The sequence below is a fragment of the Ambystoma mexicanum genome, chromosome 7p (genome assembly GCF_040938575.1).
Source record: "Ambystoma mexicanum isolate Mex_15411 chromosome 7p, UKY_AmexF1_1, whole genome shotgun sequence".
Taxonomy (NCBI): Eukaryota; Metazoa; Chordata; class Amphibia; order Caudata; family Ambystomatidae; genus Ambystoma; species Ambystoma mexicanum.
In genome coordinates this window covers 734458031-734466001 of record NC_090939.1, presented here as the reverse complement: position 1 = coordinate 734466001, position 7971 = coordinate 734458031, and positions in this window count along the sequence as shown.

Sequence of the window (7971 nt, the reverse complement as noted above, 5' to 3'; positions counted from 1 at the left end):
ATGTATTATTGGTCCAAACATATCCATGTAGTTTGCTGAATGAAAGCAGAAGGACAGGCTGTTGTGTGTCTGTTTCCAATTTTTCTTGGGAGTATTTTGACTCCCTATTTTTATTTTTTGTCAGTATTTGCACATTTTTAGGGAGTAAAAGTGGCCAGAACACCTCTTATCTGCAGGGCCGATCCTTACTGCAATAATCCTAACTCTCTTAAAGAGAAAGAGGCTAAAGTCTCTCTTAGGTATAAACCTTGTTTTCCTAATCTTGCCATAATGGTTATGTTATGTATACTTATAAAGCGCACAAACACTAAAGGTAGCTTGGGGCTAAAGATACCAACAGAAGGATAGAAAGAAGAGAAGTAGAAACAAGCACAAAAGCAGATAGAACAGTTAGGTTTTTAACAAGCATATAAACTGAAGATGATTACCAGTGGCCATAGCTGCAGAGACGAAGAAAGAGCAACCAGCAAACCTAGCTAAATGAAACAGAGGAGCCAAACTCAACCGGGCATTTTAAGAGCGCAGTGGGCGAGTGGGGCAGTAATGTGAAACTTACCCTGTAAGTACTATGCACCCTGACCGTAGAATGCCCAGTGCTCCATACAGAGTGACTTGAATTATTTTTGTTTAGAGACAGTCAGCCAGTGCAAGAACGGAGCACAGGGGAAATATGAGACCCATAAGGGGTATCGGCGACCACACTAGCTGCCAGATTTTGGAGGAGATGGAGACGGTTGGCGAGATAGTGGTTTTGCCAAGAAGAGAGAGTTACAATTGTCGCTACGACTCAAAGCAAGAGCACCAACGGCCAGAGCATGAAGATGAGGGAGAAAAGGCAAAACTTTCTGCAAGACTTCTAACTGAACATGGCCAGTCTGACAGGCAGCACTCCCAAGACTTTTCACCACAGATACACTGTTGGAAGTCCAAAAAGAGGAAAGAGAAGAAGAGCGGGATGGGGACCTAACCACCAGGACTTCCATCTAGTCCCCATTCAATTTAAGCCAGTTAATGGTCACCTATGAGTCTTTCCATACATTGGCTGGGAATTACTTTTCATATTCTGATGCTAAAGCAGACACACACACTGATCAATACTTCTTCCAAGGAATCGTTTTTGATACATGTGATCATTTCTTCATGTTGATTGTTAATTTTCCTGTATTCCTTCCTCCAGGTGGTAAGAGATGTACTGGATATTCTATTCATTGTTTATGACTATTAATGAAGATCACATGATAGTGAAAGTAATATTATTTACATGTAATCCTAGCTTCCCATAATGGGTGCTTTCATTTAATTCATAAACCGCCTTAAAGTGATAGAGTTCTTTTTACATATTTAACATTAATGACTAATTGGTTACTTTTTTGTTTTCTTTTACAGCTAGATAGGCAAACCATTATTTCTTTTATTATCTTACCTGCTATTAAAAAGTGTTCTGGGATTCCACATGCTTGTGGAGATGTTTGTCATTTATGAATTTAATGTTAGTAACCATTTTGGGGACCTGGGATTGATTACAAGTAACCTTTCCTCAAACGCCCCCCTCCTAAAGCAAGGATTAAAGGTTAGCAAATCATGCTAGCAGTCCTTTTCCATCTTAAAACCGCACCCCTTGTACCTAGAGTTTCTGGGCCCAGATCACTTGTGGCAGATGAGCACTTTATGCAATCCTCTTTCAGTCAGGTCCCAACTCAAGCCTCACTCTGTGGGAAGATCTCTTCAAGTAGCCTGTACCAGCCTTGTCAGTCACATTAGTTAAATCAAACAGTAAGTCAACACCCTTTCCTTTTTCTTAAGCACACTGCCCTAGTGACCTTTTGTTTCCATTCATCGGAACAGCAGGAACTTAATCAGGTCCTCAGTACTTTGGTCAATAAAAACCAGATGTGCTCCTCACCATGCCTGATCAAGATTGTCAGGGGTGCTCTGCTCTTAGCCTAACCCTGCCTTCAAATGGCCATGTCATAGCCTGACTTTTAGAGGAGCACTTGCTGGAGCCTACACCCTACACCTTGGGTTAGGGGAGTGCAGGACTCTCAGCATCCATTTCAATAACACTGGCTCGGGCCTATGCTCAGGCCCTGGAAATTCGGACTCATCTATGTCCTCTACAACTTCATGTTCTGCTACCCACCACTTCAACAGCAAAACCGATTACTGTGCGCCCTCCAAATTAACTGCTAGAACGCGTAGCACAGCAACCATTGCTTTGTTAACTCAAATGGTTTCTTCAGGTCCTGATGGGATGGTACCCAGCGTTCGCCCATGGCAGCGGATCCTACCTCAGATCAAGATGCAGACCAAGAATGTGATAAGTACTTGTCATTATTGGCTTTTGTCTTCCATTCCAAAGTTTTGGGGGGTATGGACATATTACAATGAAATGTTCCTGAGGAACCCCTACACTGACAGTTGCTTTCTGCAGTATTTTCTCCTATATTAGAAAGGACTGGAATTCTGTCCCAAGAAGACTTTTTAAAGGATGCACAAACATCTACTACCCCTAATAATACCAGCCACATGGAGGCCAAATAAATCACTATGCTAGATGAGGAAAATATGCATTTCTATGACCCTCCTGCTCAGTTATCGGCATTCTAGACAGTTAAAGTCCAAGGCAAGGCTTTCAACAGGTTCCTCTGCCTTGATGTAAGATATTAGTACCTCATTCAAACCTTTTTAACTAATGGAAATAATTCACAACGCTCCCAAACTTGAAATGACACCGTACGCCAAATAGTCTCCTTCATCTCGGCATACTATGTGATACATGATATGATATGATATGATATGGTATTTGTAACGCGCCTATACACAAGTGTTTCAAGGCGCGACGAGGCAGGGAGGGAGGGAAACAAGGGGAAGACAGACAAACGATCCTACTAGGCCAGGTGTCATTCAGATCGCGCAAGTACATGGCCTTAAACCCCCAGGGGCTATCCATGCACTTCTGGCGAGGGCTAAATAAGCATTTGTCACATTCCCATTTCACATGGGCCCCTTGAAGATATATGCAAAGCAGCCAAGTGGTGCACTCCCTTTGCGTTCTGTAGGCACACATTCTGGGATGCTAGTTTATGATTTGACAATGCATTTGGTGAGACATTTCTCAAGAACCTCTTTGGCTGAATGAATTCATACAATTATTACTCTTCCTTGCATAATGTTAGTATTTCATCTCAATTAGGATATAGGAAATGGGACTGGATGTAGGAGTAATTAAAGGTTACTCAATGCAGCAACCTCTTTATTCTTTGTCCATAGTCCCCTTTCCTATGGACAACCCTTCCACATCCCTACTGAAAGGTTCTCCTTGTATTATTTAAAATATGAGGAAAAGGACTAGCAGTTGGAGCTGGGGGACACAGATGACAGATAGCACATGCTTGTGTGGCCATGCATGTGGTCCCTTGGAGTTTAATTCTTTTAAGAGTGTCTGCTATGCAGATGGCTTTGAGTCCTTTTTCCAGAGGCGACAATACATTATTGAAGTAAGAAGCCTATGGGGTATGTGTACAGTAATCATTACTCTGCCTATCCTTTCCTAATTTACACCTTCAATAATGTGTTTGATTCTCTGGCGTCCACTAACTGAAAGGTGATCATCTATGAAGTGTTGATAGGGAATATCTGTGAAGAGCTTAACGCAAGGATTGTTCACAAAAATTAGAATTAAAGATATAGTTTGTAAGTTGAAGCAGGGTTTAAAATTAAGATTCAATGAGCAGGAGCTAAAACCAGCACCTGGGTGTCAGGCGTTACCCAGTAGGCAAGAGCTACCACGGGGGAACCAGGAGCTACCAAAGATGCTTCTTTAACTTTCTGTCCATTTTGTATGAACCACTGTGTTTAAATGTTTATTAGATGTGTTCTTATCCCTTTTTATTTACATTCTCAAATACCCAAAGTTAATGTCACATTTACATTTTTGGAAGGTACCAGCTGGCCCTAAGAGCCAAAGTTATCTCCTGGTAGCTGTTGGTTCAAGCTAATTAGGCTCTACTATACTAGAAGCAGGAGCTACAGCTCCCCTTAATTTCAAACCCTGTAAAATATTACATATCATTGTCATTCTTTCCTGTTCTCTGGCAGCCACACTTCCTCCTCTGTTTTCTGAATGAGGCAGGCACTCGAGGTTAGATGATGAGGTTGGAGTGATGTGAGAAATCTGATGAGATCAACTAAGTGAATGAAAGTCAATACTAGGAACCTCCTCCAACACCACTGTAATCACAAACCACAGTGCTACAGGGTCTTGCTACTCTTCCCTTTAGCAGCCTTGTAGCCAATATCAGCCATCAAGATGTGATCCTTTCCTTTTCCTTGTTTATTGCGTTGGAAAAATCTTTTTGTACCCCATTTTAAAGGATTCTTTGAGGATTATAACTAAGGCTCCCGGCTTCATGGTATTTATTCTTCTGTCATTTCCATCTGTATCCGTATTTATTTTGGGGTATTTTTTGGTATTTATCCAAATGTATTATTACTTATATAAAAGATAACTTGCAACAAGTATATGTCTGCTGTTATTCAAATGAATAAAATCCACACTCAGCCATACAGGGCACAAATGGTACTAGGATCCACATCAATGTCAGCTCAATTTTTACCATAATAACAAATGGCTGCTCCTTGATTGCTGCTGACCTTCAATGTGTTGTCAGCAATTGGAAGAACAGTAATACCATGTTTGTACAACTTTTACAGTCTTCATGCTGCCAATCTGCAATGTTATGTTATGCATGGTTGACAGCATAGGGAACCAAGTAGAAAGATCTGCCGTTCTGTTTCTTTCCATTTTTATAAATAAATACAGATAGAAAGCTGATTGATTTCTGTCTGTATTTATGTGTAAAAATCAGTAAAAACACAAACAAGAGAGCCTTAGCTTTTTTTTTTACAACTTAAACTTTATTGAGTCATTTTCATCAACAACAACAGGTACGTCATCAACATTGCAGAGCTAACCCTCTCCATAACCCATTAGGATTTGCTGTTTACACTCATCAAAAACGTCTTGGCTAAAGACCAGGTTTGTATGACGATATACACCTTCCAAATCTATGTCAAAAATCTTATCCGCAGTAAACATCACAATCTTAGCTTGTTCTTGCTTTTGCAGATGATTTTCCATCAGGCAAGAAATAAGGAGGCAAGAGAATGAAGGAAAAAGAAACAAAAACAAAAGGATCAAAACAAATCATATAACACTCAACTCAACATAAAATGATACAGTAAATCCTTTCGTGTGGGTTTGTTATACCGTGTTAGCTTCTAGACAGTATTGGGAGAGAGGTGGTCCTTCCCACCCTTCTCACCCCTCCCGCAACACGGATCTAACTTGTGCTGAAGGGGGGAGACGTCCCTCCTTCCCCCCAACTGTAATGTGGGTTAATCACCTACTAATTACTAACAAAGAAAGCATGTAACCAAGCCGTATTAAAGTGCAAAGACTCCATTTTAGGTAGCCCGCCAGACACCATCTTTTACTAGGCCTGAAAAAGACCTATAAAAGCCTGTCTCTCCTTCTGCCCTGCGCCTCACACCGCCAGCCCAGGCCCCCACCCCACTGCCTCCTGCCATTTTAGTACAAACCCTGTTCTCATGGAAGTTCAGCCATTCATTGTTGCAATTTTCAGTGCCGTCCCAGAGCAGATGAGCTCACTGCACCGAGTGAGACCAGAACAGGACCCCGCATGAGTACCCATCCATCTTCACTAACCTGTTCTTACCGCTTCTGACCCGCACCCTGCTGAGTTGTAATCCACCAGGTCCATGCCCCCTGCTCTTTGATACAGATACACATCTGACCTCCCGTAGTGGCCAAACGAAGACACCCCAGAGAGCCCTGACCCCAGACACTCATATATTCTTTCTAATCCTAACACTTGTCTATTCGTATAGTGGGGTATTAGGTAGATCAAAACCTCCAAGGTGGGCACCTGGGTAGGGGACTCTATGTTTATGGGAACCGGGGTGCAGAGGGTACAATGAATGCCTGTAACTTGTCTATGAACTCTGGGAAGCACCCAAATTCCTACCAGACTGGACATTTGTTTCATGCTCTCAAATCCTTTTATTTGGAGATCAGTTAGACAGGGAAAGTGGCATTTTTGCTGGCCTGACCTTCAACTCACGGAGATGAGCCCAGCTGACCTACGTGCTGCGGGAGTGACACACACGCAACAACCAATCCTACATGGCCAGCCCTACATTTCCATACAGTACCAACGACTCAACCCAATTGTATTGCAGAATTGTGCATTTGTAACATGAAATCATCAGTGATGATTTTCTCTTCTATAATGTGCTGCCTGTGTAATGTTTGGAAGAGCGCTCTCTGGGCAGCAGAGTTCTCTGCATGCACAATTTATCTTATATAAACTTTGTTCTACTTGCAAACTATCTTCTGGTCTCATTCCCTACTAGGGTATGCCCATTATTCAGATTTTTGGATATTGTGTCGAGGAATGGGCACTTTCATTTGGTGACCATCCGACGTGATATTCCTTGACGTCCCCGTACTGCGGCGAGATCCAGGGTCTACCCGAAAAGGCCGACCCCCACCTACGGATGACCAGACTCAAACAAAAATGGCATATGCAGCAATACAGGTTTTGCGGGTCCTGGCTTTGCGAATACCCAACTGCTCGCCGGAGCCAGGCAGGGACATGACGGAGAGGCCCCCACTTGAGGATAGACCGTGAATGGAGGCTATTGGAATACCATGGGCACGTGAGTATTGCAAGCGGAAGTAAAGGAAGGGAAAGGGAAGGTGTGGAGCAGATTCATTGAGGCAAACACGCAAGAATTGGGGTGAGTGTGATTGGATGGAGTGATTGTTGAAAAGCGAAGCGCATTTTCTTTTTTCATGGCCAGTAGGTTTTTATACAAAGGAGTACAGTGAGCAAATCAGAGGAAATACGGGAACCTAGCTCCGAAAGGGGGCAGAAGGCGGCAACGCGATGCACTGTCCAGACCAGTGCAGGAAATAAGTGAGGAAATGGAATAAAGTAGGAGCTTTGTATATTCAGTAGGCTCAGAAATTAGTAGTCTTTCAGTATCTATACTGTTCTCTAACTTTTGTGGAGGTAGGCCCAGGAGGGGCAGGGATAATGTGAGTGTTGAGTGGGGGAAAAGAAAACTCAAGGTTGCGTAAAAAGGGGATTAGTGGCATATGGGTTTATTTTACAGTGTTTTATGTTCTTTGTTTGATGTTGTCGATGTAATTGTTTGCCCTGTGGAAATGTTCACTGGTTTATGTTTTATGTAACTGACATGAAAACGCATAAGTAATGTTTTAAAAGCGAACAAGAAAACTGTGATTAATACGTTAGAAGTTGAAGTGTCACAGTAGAGAGGCAATAAAATAGAGGGAAAAGGTCCTTTGACAAATATGGCTCTTGATACAGCACTTACACACATTTGCAAGTATCTCCCCTTGTATAGTGATCGAATAAAGAAATATCATGGCCAGTGGGTAGCTGAAATAAAGGGGGAGGGCTTACCTCATATCTGCCCCAAAGGAGGGTCTTTTGATAAAAGGATATTGGACCATGTAGCATCCTATTTAATGCCAAAGTACAAAGGGAAACATCTGCAAAATAGACGAGAAGTGTTAGATTTGTGGAGGATGTTCGAGGAAACACCCCCTACAAATAAACAGGATAAGGAAATAGAGCACATAGCTGTGCTAAACGACGGAGGAGATAAGGGGAAGGAAAGGGAAGAACCAAAGAAAATATACCCATTGCTCACAAGAGCCACAAAGGGGTACGCAGACCCGGTGTATGTACCAGGGGCTAGTGCACCCGTAACTCCGGTCACTGCACCAAATCCTCCATACGTCCCGTCAAGCACAACTCCTACCCCCACAGGGCCCACCACTCGAGATCTAGAAGTAGTGTTACCATCTGCCCGGCAGACAGCAGAACTGGCCCGATTATGAACACTGTGCAAAAAAAC